The sequence below is a fragment of the Chrysochloris asiatica genome, unplaced genomic scaffold, assembly GCF_000296735.1.
Source record: "Chrysochloris asiatica unplaced genomic scaffold, ChrAsi1.0 scaffold00105, whole genome shotgun sequence".
NCBI lineage: Eukaryota > Metazoa > Chordata > Mammalia > Afrosoricida > Chrysochloridae > Chrysochloris > Chrysochloris asiatica.
The window spans coordinates 1,833,811-1,848,936 of NW_006408623.1; the positions used below are offsets into that span (position 1 = coordinate 1,833,811).

A 15,126-nucleotide genomic window follows, 5' to 3' on the forward strand; every position below is an offset into this window, starting at 1 on the left:
GTCTGTGGGAGTCTAGCTCTCGCTGGTCCGGGGGTTCGGAAGGAGACATGGAGTCGGCTAAGTGAAAGTAATCAAGGAGTCTCCGCTTAGTTGCCTAGAGGAGGAGAGCTCTCTCCGGCTTAGCAACATCTTTATTTTAGAGTTCAAGTTACATAATGCCTCGAGGTGTTTTTCCTACATTTCATAATTATATTTTTAGATCATTACTCATATTGATTACATATTTGATTATATCATTCTATTCCTATATCCTTACATGTTGTTGTTGTCAGGTGCCATCGAGTCGGAACCAACTCATAGTGACCCCATGCACAGCAGAACGAAACCATGTCCGATCCTGGGTCAACCTCACTACCGTTGCCACACTTGACGCATCAATGATGCCACCTGGCCGATCCATCTCGTTGGGGGGTCTTCCTCTCTTTCTCTGACCCTCCATCTTACCAAGCATGATATCCTTCTTCAGCGACTGTTCCCTCCTGACAATATGTCCAAAGTATATCCTTACATAGTGTCTAATAATGAATCTCATGAACTTTTATGCGACCTTTATTTCTAAAGTTCATAAACCACAACTTTTCTTCCCTGTTCTCATTCTTATAGGTGACAGACTGTTTTTTCCTGTTTTTTGTAAAGGTTGTATCTACTCTTAATATCTTAATTAAATTCCTTTCCTGATACAAGTTATAGTTATTTATAACTTACCCCACACTATCCCATTGTCCCCTTTAGTAACCTATTCTCTAACCTATACAAGACTCTATTCATAGCCCATGTAACATTCCCAGCATTTATTTAGTTCAGTCGTTCTTCTATAACGTTCATTAAATTGTCAGGCTATGGTGTTTCTTTGTTTCTTTAAAATCCCCTTTGAATCTACTCCTGTAAAATTGATACAATTTATGCAAGACTGATTTTCCCTAAATAACGCTTTTCTGAACAACCCATAGTAGGATCCGTAAATGTAGCAATACAATATATCCCCACAAGTGAATTCAGAACCATCCCAACGAAGAGAGATAAAGGTGCTTTCCCAAAAACATCTGCCATGATGATGCTTCTTCTTTGCCTGGACTGTGTCAAACGGCAATAGGGGGTTGGCTCCCGACATTTCGTCTCTCATACTTTGGACATATTGTCAGGAGGGAACAGTCGCTGGAGAAGGATATCATGCTTGGTAAGATGGAGGGTCAGAGAAAAAGAGGAAGACCCCCAAATGGATTGGCCAGGTGGCAGCATTGATGGCGTCAAGTGTGGCAGCGGTAGTGAGGTTGGCCCAGGATTGGACATTGTTTTTGTTCTGCTGTGCACGGGGTCGCTATGAGTCGGTTCCGACTCGATGGCACCTGACAACAACAACAGTGGGCTGTGCGTCTGGGGTCGGGACCATGCTGTAGCCCCACCCTGCTCAGACACGCTTGGTGGGTTGAGAGTTGGCCTGGGAAGGACTCTACCAGGAGGTCTGGTGGCTGAATGAGGGACCTCATCTGGCTAGAGCTGAGCTGTCAACTGACTGCCACTGGTTGCAGGTGGCTACTGAGCACTTGAAAGGTAGCAATCTGAATTGAGGTGTGTCAGAAGCATGAAGTATACACCGGGTTTGTAAGTTAGAACAGAAAAGACAATTAACTGTCACGGAAGCTGTCAAGAAAACCAGACGTGTTGCATTTGGGCAGATCTGCGAAAATCCTCTTTGAAGTGTTAAAGAGCAAAGATGTCAGTTTAAGGACTAAGGTTCGCCTGACTCAAGCCATGGTATTTTCAGTAGCCTCACAACCGTGTGCAAGTTGGACAGTGAATAAGGAAGACTGGAGATGAATTGATGCATTTGAGTTATGGAGAAGAATATTAAAAGTACCATGGACTGCTATGGTATTTTTAACACAAGCAAATCTGTGTTGGAAGGAGTACAACCAGAATGCTCCTTAGAGGTCAGGATGGCCAGACATGTTGTCAGTGTTAGCAATGAATCTTGATGTCATATAAAAGACACTCAGTGAGACTAAATTACCTTGGCAAAGCAAAATTTACTCCTGCAAGAGGGTCAATCCCCCCCCCCCTTTTTTTTAAGGAAGTAAAAGAAAAAAAAAATCACCTGAATACAATAAACAGGATTATAACATTTTTTTTTTCTTTTTAGACTTCTTCATTCTTTTCTTCAAATTTTGCAAGGAGATGTTGAATTTGGTGTTTATATGTTTCTAGGTGAAAAAGGTTATTTCAGTATGGGGGTGGGGATTGTTTGGATAGGGCTGTTTCTATCCAGTTAGAGAGGTGAGGACTGAAGTCATAAGCCCTTTGCATTTCCCAAATCATTGTTCCATGATATTAGAAAAGGGGTCATCTATGCCTGAATTTTCAGCGAGTTCATTAGCTAAGATGGTCAGCCCTTGTAATGCTTCGGTAAAGGTACCATCAGTAACGGCGTTATTGGGAATGAAAGTACAACATTGGACTTCGATCATAACACATGCTTCTTTTTCTGTTAATATCATCTCTAGGGCTAACTTGCTTTCCCAGGTCATTTTGCTAGTAGGTCCTAATTGTTCTGCTATTCCCTTTATAGCACCCCTGCTATAATTTACAAATCTTTGTTGATTATAATAGATGTAGTTAATCCAGTCCACATTTTTGTTAATGGTTGACCACCAGAATAATACAGATTCAAACCCTACAGCTATTTGGTTTCTTGTTTTGAATTTGTTTGGCACCCCTTGAGTAACTCCTATACTGTCTATGTAAACATGGGAATCGAAAGAGCCATGGGGAGTAATACACTTCCCTTAGCTTTATGCCTGTTTCCTGCAGTTGTTGGTTGATGGAATGTCAGGGTGAAAGGGATGGCCAATTGCACCAAAGCGCAGGTGCCACTCCAATTTGCTGGTAAAGCCCCGAATAATTGTTTCCTATAATACCACCAGACATCTGCTCGCGAAATAGCTAGGGCTGACTGATTTTGGAGCTTTTTAAAGAGTTTGCGCTCGCTGTATCCCATCAGGTTTCTGATGAACATCAAATTCCCCCCGTGTCTGGAGCGACACAAAGTGAAATTGACATTTGAGGCTGGAGGCCTAATGGTCCTCGGGGGCTGACCCGTAAGACCCCTGACATTAGGGAGCAGTTGTGACAACGTGTTACAGGATTCGTTGCCCCAGGATATAGGGTCTTGGAAGAGAGCAACCATACAATGCATGCCCTGAGAATCTGAGGACCATCCGAGTAGAAAGGGGACCACTTGGTCTTCCGGTCTTCCTGTTGCACAACTGTAACAATCGCTCTTATTTAGAGTATGAACAGAATATTTAAGCCATTCCAACCAAGCCCCTTTTTTATCGGTTCCTTTATTTGAGTAGTTAGTCCACTCCTCCATGGTTGGCTGCCTCAATGGTCAACTACACCTGGGAAAGGCCCTCACAGTTCAGCTGGAGTCTGTTCTCTTTCCAGGTCTTAATCAGCATCCCTATATCCTGTTTCTATAGCTATAGTTTGTCTTAGGTCTTTAACTTACGTAATTGTCACTTTGGAAGGGTCGTTTCCAGAACTTAAGGGGAGGTAGTAGATCTGAATCATTTCTAGGATTCTGTGAGTTCTGTCCTTGATAAAGGTAGGGCTTGAGTTTTGTCTAATTAGTTTTAGAGAGGAAACTTCTATAGGATTCTTTCCTGTTAACATCGGCTCCCAATCCATAGTTTCCTATTATTGAAGGTTCTCTAGTCATGGTTTTGGGATTATCTATAGTTAAGAGTAATGGATTGATTGCATTGTAAGGGTTAGCAATGGGGGGCTGGGGTGGACCCTCGTATGAACTAGAAGTCCATTACCGATATTGGGTGGTCTACCGAACATCATTCCAGTTATTACAGGGACCCCTCAAGGCACTATATGTTTGTTTCTCACTGTTCTAAAGGGGCAAAGATATTTATCAACATTGGACAATTGTCTCTGAGACTCTGCTTGTCTGCATGGGATAACAGGACAGGGAGAGATGCCATAGTGGTATCTACTATTAACTTGACTGGCTGGTCATAGGCAAAATCCCTTTGCATCTCCCTCATGGCAATGGTACATTTTACCCATATTAGCTTCTAAACCCAAACCATCTTGTCAGGGACATGTTAGAACCCTTGGGCCCTAGAGCCCTTTTATTCTGGCTTCATACTTAACCCCTGTACCCTAAGTTTTCTCCTACTATAAACAGGGATCAAGGAAGTGGGTAAGACATTTCTAGTCCAACAAGAATAGTAATACTGAGAAGACTAGCCATGAGACAAAGCTAAGGCTATCAAGACCTGAACCCTAATTGAAGCAGCTGGCCACAGGCAGAAGAACCAGGAAGCTAACGCCCAGAGCTGACAACTGCAGGAGGAACTCCATTTTCAATAAGTCTGCGTCCCTTTACTAAAAGGTGATGAATATTCAACATATGACTCCTCTTAATCTGCTTTAGACCACTCTTAGAGGACGAGAACCCATACCTTTATAAGTTCCAGTGCACCCCCATTTTACCAGGTCTGAGAAGCGGCGACTCAGTGGGACTAGTTCTTTAGACCCCTGAGAGCCAGAGGGACCAGGGAAAAATGTGACAATCTGGCAGAGGTGTGGCAAGGCAGCCTCTCAGATTCTTTCCAGGGTCACTCTGAGAGGTCCCCTAAGTGAGGAATGTGTTTCCCACAGGTAACTACATGTCCCTTGGGGAGAGCCCCTTTTTTACCGGTTCCTTTATTTGAGTAGTTAGTCCACTCCTCCATGGTTGGCTGCCTCAATGGTCAACTACACCTGGGAAAGGCCCTCACAGTTCAGCTGGAGTCTGTTCTCTTTCCAGGTCTTAATCAGCATCAAGTCTCGTGGTCAGAAGTGATGAACAATGAATTTGAAGGGATGGGTTGGGTTTGGACCAAAAGTTCTTTTAACATCTACAGCATAATATAGTTTTCCTCCTCTTAAAAAGACAAAATGCATACATACAGGGTAGCCCCCATTTTAACAACAACAAAAAATGTTTTCAATTTAGAAAGACTATTAGTACATCAAATATCTTTTTTTCCCCCCAAATATCTTTTAAAACAGTATTATGTTCTCAGAGTATCTGAAACATTAGTATAAAAATACAATACATAGAAACAAAGTTTTGAGCAATGTATAATTTTTTTTAAATTGCTATCACGGCAAACAAACAAATCCTTAACTATCCTTTAAATGGATTAATTTATACAATTTTCCTGTAGAAAGAATATCAAAGATCTTAAAACAGGACAAAACAACTTCTCAGTGTCTGATTCACATCGAAGGTTCACTTTGTATGGGTAAACTCAGAATTTTGCATTGTAAGCATTTATCTTAAGAATTCTATTTGGAAAACTACCATATTGGCTGTAGATCTTTTCTCCCTTCTATGGGGACAAGGTATTGTCTTCTATGGACTGCCTTCTCCACCCCCCCCTCCCCCCCCCCCTTTTTTTTTTTTTTCCATTTTGGGCATTCCCTCTTAAAATGCCCTACTTTTCCACATTTAAAGTATCTGTTTTCTCCTCAGGCTGTTTTTGGGTTCCCCTCCCCTCCTGTTTTGTCCTGACTGTGGGGGTTGGGATGCCGAGGGGTATTGGTTAATTTTCCTTCCCTGAGTTGCCTGCCTGAAAGTGGTGGTGGTGGTGTGTCGTGGAGTCGATTCTGACTCATAGTGACCCTATATATGGTTTCTAAGGCTGTAAACCATTACAAGAGCAAAAAGACTCATCTTTTTCCCATGGAACTGCTGGTAGTTTTGAACTGCTGACCTTGAGGTTTGTAGGCCGATTTGTGACCTTTATGCTGCTAGAGCTCCTTGCCCGAAGGTTAACAACATAGGTTCGGCTTTCTGTTTTCCTTTATCCCGTTTTCCATAAACCTTTTCAATTTCCTTTAATAGTTCTTCCCTAGACCTGTTTTACCAGTTTTCTATTTTTTGGGGATGTGCCCTTTTACAGCTATCAGGCCAAGTGTTAGTGACAAAATGGAGCTTTACCACTCCCTGGGCCAAAGGATCTTTTGGGTCTAACCTGGCATATTTTCTCATTTGCCCTCTTTTTTTTTTTTTGGTTTCCTGAACCAGTTAGGGGTACACTGAAGAATCCCAATTTCTCCTCTTCCTAAGAGGAGAGTTCAGGGTTGTGAGTCAGGGGTATAGGAGGAAGGGCAGGATTGTAAGGCAGGGGGTAGAGAGAAAAGGGGGCCCCAAGAGGAAGAAAGTTTTTATTTCTTCACCTTGTTATCCATTGTCTTACGTGCAAATAGGACAACAGGATCCCATCTCCAGCATAGGGCATAATCTATTTCCTCCTGAGGGATGATAGAACTTTTGTTATTGACATATTCAATTAAAAATTGACAGACCCAGTCTGCCTCTGAGTCAAATTTAGGCCAAAAGACAGTTTAAAAATTGATTCCTGTGTCCAAAAGAAACGCAATATCTTATTTGTTTTTTCTAGTTCCCTTTAGTTCGTGCACTATTATTCTAATACTTTAGCATTAATCCTAATAGACTATTATGGGGAATTTTGTCCTTGGTTTCATTTTCTCTAGAGATTCTTTTACTAGTATTATTTCACATCCCAGCTACCTGGCTGTGTTTTCTTACAAAGAGGCTCAATCCCCCTTCTATACTTGGAGGTTTCTTGCTCTCTTTTATTTTCGCTTCGTCCATCTCCGGCTGCTTCCCTTGCGGGAACGTTGGACCCCTCTTAGCAACTGGGGTTCGAGTCCTTGACTCGATACCGCCCTAAGCTGTATGAGGTGGTCACGGAACCGCAGATCAGGACTCCACATTTTACTTCGTGCCCAGGACACGTCTCATTCATACACACACAACCTTCAGGATGTCCCAACCACCAAGAAAGCTTTGGCCGCCCCCACGGTGTTGCTTACCTTGGCCTGTGCACAGAGTTACCTGGTTGCAACATGGTGATGCTCGAGTAGGACTTTTTCCCACTTTGCCAAGAGTCCAGAATTATTTGTTTCCTTGGGAGACTTCAGCAGATCTCACCTGAGGGCTGCTGTAACTGGACAGCAGGACGTATCTCTCTCAGAGGAGAAGGCTAAAGCTGCTTCCCAAAGGGAATGGGAAATCCAGTACGAGCCCCCAAAATTGTTAGAAATTAATCCCGATGTCGCATAAAAGAGACTAAATTACCTTGGCAAAGCAAAATTTACTCCTGAAAGAGGGTGCGTGAGCATAGCCGTACATACAGGAACAGGCCAGCGAGCACACCGAGTGGGCAGTACACTCGGGTGTTTAATCCCTGATGCGAGTCTCAAGGCTGTGTCTCACCCCATTGACTAGGGTTTTGACCACACAACCTTTTCCCTTACCCGGTTGGCTAGTTCCGATTTTTAAGGCGCCCATTCCTACTTTAGGAAAAGAAAATGAGTGCGATCATAAATTCTTTACTCACTTCAGGAAGTAACCAAAGAAAAAGAGAGAGTTCATGAAGTCTTTATTTCAGGAAAAAAAAAAAAAAAAAAAAAGGTTACCCAAATACAATAAACAGGATAATAATATATATATAGATATATAGTCCCACAACAGGAGGGACCAGTCCCTGGAGAAGGACATCATGCTTGATAAAGTGGAGGGTCAGCGACAAGACCCCCAATGAGATGGATTGACACTGTTACAGCAGCAAGGGGCTCAAATGTAACAACAGTTGTGAGGCTGTCGCAGGATTAGCAAGGGTTTTGTTGTGTGTTGGCACTGACTCAATGGCTCCTAACAACATCAACATATTTTATATTGATTACCTGTGGAAGTAATACTATTTTGATTGTACTTGGTTAGGTAAAATATATCAAATGAAGTTCACCTATTAGATTTTATTTTCATTACACACCAAAAAACCACTGTGGCTGAGTTGATCTCAACCCCTAACGACCCTGTAGAACACAGTAGAACTGCCCCATAGGGTTTCCAAGGTGTTATATCTTTATGGAAGCTGACTGCCACATCCCTCTTCTGCTAAGCAGCTACTGGAAACTATCAAATGATCGTCTCCATGAATTGAAGTTCGTTGGGTGGCCATGGGTGGTGGATGCCTCCTCACCTATTTATTTTGCATAGTCAGGAGGAGGAGGAGATGTCTGGACCCTGGGCTGTGCAATTACTCTGGAAAGGGCTTACTGCACAGGAATTGGTGCCCCCAGAGTCAACAGCTAGGGCACCCTGGCTTGGAGGTCTGATCTTCCCAGGACTCAGTTTGCCTACCTGGAGATGGTAGCATGAGAAGCAGCCCAGTCCTGACACCCTGGCTCTGGGGGCTCAGTGTAGACTAATGTCCAATTTCAGCCCCTGCCTGCCTTAGTCTTGCCCTCTCTTAACCACCAGGCCCTAAACTAGTTTGTATCAGACTAGCTCACAGAGGCGAGTATTCCATGGTAGACGCTGGCAGGAACAGGGCAGACTCTGGCCTGTGTTTGGGAGTGAAGTGGGCTGACCTGGAGAGCAAGCTCAGTACGGTGATCGAGACACACCTCATGGGGCTCCTGTCTTGAGAGGATGTGGCCAGTAAACCCAGGGTACAAATGAATAAACCAAATGACCATAGGTTGGGAGGAAAGCTGTGCTGAGAGAATGTGACAGGGTGGGGTGGCCTACGCTAAAGGGACTTCAGGGACAGCTGTAAAGACAAGACATCTGGACTGGACTGGGGGTGGGGGGAATTAAGAAGGAGGGAGGGAGACAAGGGGGAGGAAGTGCATTCCCAGCAGAGGGAACAAGAGCTGCAAAGACCCTGAGCTAGAAGATAGTGTGGCATGTTCCGGACACTGAAAACTTGAAGAGTAGGGACAGGGCAAGTGTATGTGGCTGGCAGGGATTCGAAGGCCACCGAGGAGAGTCTGGATTTTGTCCTGAGTACGGTGACTGTCACTGATGATTATAAGCAGGAGTGTCAGTGAGATTGATGTTTTAATGAAATTTCAGTGTTGTAAAAAGTGATATCATAAACGTATCAAGTGAAAACATTGGGAGAAGGCTTTTACAACGATGCTTCATAATCTCGAAAGCAACAACAGAACCTAACAGCCCAATAGAGAAATGGACAAAAGAATGTCAACAATGACTGCAAGAAAGGAAAAACAAAGACCTTTAACCATACGAAAGACTCTCTGCCGAAGTCGAAGAAGAGAAATGTAAATTGAAACTAGGCTGACATGGCATTTTTCATCTGTCATATTAGCAAAAATCCTGAGGTTTGATAATGTATTCTCTTGCCAAGAGTCTGGGGAAGATACATGTGACATTGTCTATCAGCAGTTCCACTTCTGGGACTCTGTCCTATGGCTAATCGCTCATCCATGAGAGACATTGTAGGGAGGCAGTTAGTCCTGGCAGTATCCTCTGAAATAGCAAAAGACTGCAAACCAGGCAAATATCCAACAGTAGGGTAGTATTAGAGTTTGTCTGTCTAGACAGTAGACATCATGCATCTCCACTGAGGTAGCAAGCAAAGACACCGTGTTAATGCAGCAAGCACAGGACAGGGTATGTCTGTGTAGAGAAGGCAGAAATGCAGGAAACCATGGACAGACAGACTTCTCCGGAAGAGCTGCTGTGTGGCAAGCTGAGGACCAGCAAGAGGAGAGAACTGGGAGATTGAAAGAAGGGAGTGGACAGACTGCACGGTCTAGCTTTGGCCATAAACATGTTTAAAATATGTGGGACATATGCATATATTTTCCTTTCAAAATATTTACATTACAAAGATTTTCAGAAGATCTCCCTGATGACAAAGTGAAGGCTAGACTGTCGGGAGAGGGGGGCCGGGGAGGAATTACTTAGGGTAACCACCGAGAGAGGATAGGGCAGTGGAGGTAGAGAGAAGGGGGTGACTTCAGACCGTTTGGAATGTATTAAATATCATGGGGGCGCCAGAGACAAGATGCAGTCCTGGGGTGGCGCTGTGGGATAAAGCACACGAGATCAGCGGTTCAAACTCACCAGCCACTCCATGGAAACCCTACAGAGGGCCCTATGGCCCTTAAGAACAACAGAGACAAGGTGGATTACTGGCTGACTCCTGTAGTGCGAATGGTGGCTTGGAACTGCTGACCTTTCGGGTTGTTGTTGTTGAGTGCCGTCGAGCCGATTTCGACCCATAGCGACCCTGTATAGGGTTTCCAAGGAGGGTGTCTGGTGAGCTTGAACCACTCACCTTGCGATTCAAACGACTTTGCAGTCCACCTCATTAACCCACAGCACCACACAGGACTCTACCTTTAGGGTAGCAGTACAAGCTTTCATGTACAATGCCAGCAGGGCGTCTTGGCACAGACCCAGGTGGGTGTTAGAGAGCGGGTCATTCTGCTTTTCTTCGCTGTGACAGGGCTTTGTTTAGACTTGCTGTAACTCCAGCAGATGATCTAGGGCTCTTCCTGGTACCAGTTAGACTGTGTAATCTCCCATCATTATAATGTTGTTAGTAGGTGTCCATTAGATGTCAGCCCTGACTCACAGAGACTCTGTGTACAACAGGACGAAACACTGCCCAGTCCTGTGCTCTTCCCACGATTGTTGTCGTGTTTGAACCTGCTGCCAGTGTACTAATCCATCTCATTGGAGGTCTTCCTCTTTTTTGATTACCCTCCACGTTACCGAACATGATGTCATTCTCCAGGGACTTGTGCCTCCTGACAACATGTCCAAAGCCTGAGAGATGAAGTCTGGCCTTCCTCATTCCTAAGAAGCATTCTGACTGTATTTCTTCCAAGACAGGCTTGTTTATCTGGCAGTCCATGGATGGGACATTCAACATTCTTCGCCAGCCCCATCATTCAAATAACTATATCCTAAATTATGGCATTGATTGATGTATGCATCTCCCCCAGAAGTCGGCTGTATTGGTGACCTGTAGGTTGTCCCCACAATCTTAGGAGGCTCCATTGTTGTGCTGCTCAGTGACCCGGAGACCTGGTGACCTGTCCATTCTGAACCCCCTGGACTCTCACACCATAGGACAAAATCCCCTGCCGCTGCCCAGCCCACCAGACCCTTCTCAGATTACCTTTGTGGCCCCTAACCTCCTCACCTGCTTGCTCCCAAATTCCAGACATATCTTGGTGAGATTTTCACAGGGTGAAACCCCCTTCTCCCAGCTAGCCGATTGTTCACAAAGTTTGGTGCTGCCTTCCTTGGGAGACATCCTGACCTGCTGACATAAGGTCTTGCTCTTCAGCCTCCCTACTGGCTCTTTAAGGACAAAGGCCCTCAACCCTGGCTTGTCTGGTCTCACGTCCCCTGTGCCCTCAGTCACCATGGCCACTGCATCAGAGTGCTCAGTGGTAGTGAAAGATATGTAGAAAGTCCTCCGTGCTTCCACAGTGGTTTCCTGGGGACACTGTGATTTCCCTTTCTGGATGGCTGAGCCCAGAATGGACTCAGGACCAGGACACCACTGACCAGAGTGGTAAACCTGCCTTCAGCTTGATTCTAGCCTCGGGGAGGGAGCTTCATTGCACCTTTCCCTTGGGGCCCCCTTGATGTGTATGGCATGCTTTGAAGTCACAGAGCAGCTCAAAGGAAGTTCCTGGGGTGAGACCACCCCTCAGTGAGGGACTGTGGGGGTGGGAGTGGGCGGAGCCTACCTATGCATCCCCAATGCTCCAGGTATTTGGGAGCCAGTACCACCTGGTTTCCCTTCTCTGGATCTAGGAGGGGGGCTCCTCATGACCCACCACTCTTCCTGTGTTTCCCTTGGGAACAAGCATCCTGAGGTTTTCTGAAAGGTCCCCACTTATTTTGGGACACAAAGCACTTAGAGAATAGAAACTGATTTTTTTTTTTTTCCTGGCAGCCCATAGTACTTTATTTTTTTAAGAATACAACTGAACTTTATTTGACAGAATACAGTGCGGCTGCATGAATACAATAAACTGGAAAGACAGCAGAAAAGACATGGCTCTACCTAATTTATAATTAAGTAACAAGAGGACAAGTCATTAAACAAATAACAAAATGCTTCAGCTTGAGTGAAGAATTCACTTTTCTAGTGCCCAGGCTGTTGGAGTTCCCAGTTGCTGTTGTCCAATGGACAAACCTGCTGTGTTTTGAGCCAGCGGGAGATGCATTGGAAATGAAAAGCATGAGCAACAGTAGCAAATGCCTGGTTAGCTTAACATTCTAATGAAGAATCATAATGTGGTTCCTGCACATGGTACAACTATCAGTGACAATATCCCAGGTCCAGAGGGCTACTGCATTCTTTTTAGTTCAAAGCGATTGATTCTTGTTCACGCCGATGTTGGTGCCACTAGGGTATCCACATCCATCGCCGCTGCTATTTTGGAAACACACGGCCTGTCCATTCCATAGTACTCTTAACATTCTTTTATCATGCCATAATTCCAATGCATCAATTCTCCTAAGGTCTTCCTTATTTATTGCCCAACTTTCACATACTAATAAGGCCATTGAAAATACCAGTGGCTAGGGGCAGGTACACCTAGCCCTGAAATTGATATCTTTTCTCTTAAACACTTTAAAGATATCTTGTGCAGCAGAATTGCTTGATGCAGTATGTGGTTTCATTTCTTCACTGCTTCTTCCATGAGTGTTGATAATGAATCCAAGCAAAATGAAATCTTTGATAACTTCAATCTTTGCTCCATTTATCTTGATGTTATTTATTTGTCCAGTGGTGAGGATTTTTATTTTCTTTACTTTGAAATTCAATCCATACTTAATGCTGTGGCCTTTGACCTTCATCATTAAATATTTTTAGTCTCTTTGCTTTCAGAAAGGTTGTATCATTTGCATACTGGAGGTTGCTAATGAGTCTTCCTCCAATTTTTTTTTTGAAATAAATGTTTTATTGTGAATTATATGATAGTTTACATGGGAGAACATTAGTTTTACATTCATCTTATCATATATTGTTTCATTGCCATAGTTACAATCCCGTCCATGCATCATCAACCAAATTGCCCCCCCCCCACAAACTGCTTTTTAAAGAACATCAAAGAATATTACAAATCAGCATTCCTGAGGGAAGGCCTATTAGTAACTAACAGCCACCCAGCCTGTCTTCTCAGGCCACCCTTCAAGAAGGGGATGTTGTTGTTGTTGTGTGCTGTGGAGTCGGTTCCGACTCATAGTGACCTCATCTTTCTCCCGCGGAACAGCTGATAGTTTCGAACTGCTGACCTTGCGGTTCACAGCCCGATTCGTAACCTCTACGCTACCAGAGCTCCTTTCTTCTTAAAGGTGCAGCGGGAGAGGCAGGAATTGCCGTAAATCACACCCAGGTCCCCGGCTTCAGGCTCCAAAGTTTCTGTTTTTCCCATAATGCTCTACTGCCTCTTGCATTCATTCATTGACTCATTAGCTCACTCATTCCCGGTTCAGTCCTCACTCACTCTCTGGACCTTTATCAGTACCGTTCATCCACCACTGTGCTAGTCCCACTGTGCTAGGCCCTGTCGAGCAGCAGATGGTCGGTGGGGGAGATGCAGGAAACAGCACGCCCATAGAAAGGCCTCGATGTCTGGTGAAGCCCGAAGCCAGCAGATGGGTGTCAAGTGAGCTGAGATGAGAGGGTGGGAGGGACATCCTGCTGAGAGCACCCTAGACCGGAACAGGAGGCCCTGCTCTGAAGCCCCTGGCTCTGCCCCACTCGGCCTTTACCGCAGGGGGGCCCCTCACTGCCCCAGGACTTGTGGGCGGTGCGCCTGGGCCGACATCTGTAGTGGTCCAGGTCCCCCCAACAGCCCCTTTATTGGAGCCCATTCATGGTCAGATTGGGATCCCCCCGGGGGAGCCTTTCAGAGGGGACTGGTACAAAGGCCCTGCGCTGGCCTAGGACATCTGCATGTGAAAGGCGGCCGAGTTTACTGCTGTCCTCTCTTGAAGCCCCTGAAGCACATCTGCGGCTGGCGGAAGGAGGCGGGCTCTGCCAGGCAGCCTCGTAAAGTAATTCCCCCCAGACCACCCCAATCACGCCCAACCCACCACCCACGTCCCCCGGGTCCCACAGCGAGGGGCCAGGGAGACAGACAGCCCGAGCAGCTGCTCTGGAGAAGGGGTTCAGAGGAGGGACAGTGATCACAGCAAGCCCCCCACCCCACACACACACCACCTAATGCCCCCCAACATATGACTCAGCATCTGCAAGGGCTAGACTGTTCCACATTGGCTCAGCCACTGCAGTTACCTAACAGCCTGGACCTCGGACCAAGGGTGTTTGTGGAGAATGTCCTGTCACTTCTGTCACTTGTACCTGAGTGTGCCAAGGTAGACCTTCGGTGGCCTCTGAAATGGGGGCCGGGTGGCCGAGAGCTCGTTCTCTTCTCATCTGGGGCCCTGGCTTTTTTTTAATGGGTATATATATATATTTTTTTTTTACAATACCTATATTTTAGGGTTCACAGGTAGCAGACAGCTTTTTCTTGCAACGTTCCAACCGGCACATGAATCTGGAGTAATGAGGCCTACTTTACTCACCTCTGAGGGGCGCCACTGGCGATCCCTTTTGTTCTGTTGCGCACAAAGCCTAGTGGGTTTGAGAGTGCTGCCCCTCCCTTCCCTGAGTCTTGTGCCAGCTGCTGGGCACCCCATCAGTCGCCTGCCTGCCCCACCCTTCACTCTGCCTGGCCTGGGCACTCCTGAATTGTTCAAGGAATGTGTTTGTTAACTCAGGTCACTGGAGGTAGAAATCCTTTGTTTTCAAGCTTTTACCCCCCAAATGGAACTTTGGGCAGGTTGCTGATGCATGAAACAGACAGACGAGCAATGTTTCACTAGGACAAGCTTTCCACATCCACCATGTCACAGGTTATGGTGAGACAAGCCAATGACAATGAGGGAAGTGCTTAGAGAAATAAAAGGACCAAGTGTGGACAGTGGGCAGCACAACCCAGTTTGGAATCTGCTGGTGGGATCGTCAATTACGTGCATTTCTGACTGGAAGCACACTGCTGCGGGGAGGGAGGGGAGGAGGTTGCAGAATAGTATACAGCTGCGACAAGGAACATACATGTTGACATGAGTCCGTGTCACCTGGATGATGTGTAGACTCAGTGGAGAAGTCAGACAGCAGAGTGTCCAGCCATCCATGGGTTGGTTTTGTTCTTTATAAAAACAGGAGGGAACAGTAGAATCTCCCA

General features: G+C 45.5%; 1 protein-coding gene and 1 pseudogene across 1 annotated transcript in view; one reads left to right on the top strand and one right to left on the bottom strand.

Moving 5' to 3' along the window:
* Positions 1–15,126, top strand: part of LHPP (phospholysine phosphohistidine inorganic pyrophosphate phosphatase) — a 144,870-nt gene that overhangs the window by 1,374 nt on the left and 128,370 nt on the right. The window lies entirely within an intron of this gene.
* LOC102812543 lies at positions 12,012–12,330 on the bottom strand (annotated as a pseudogene).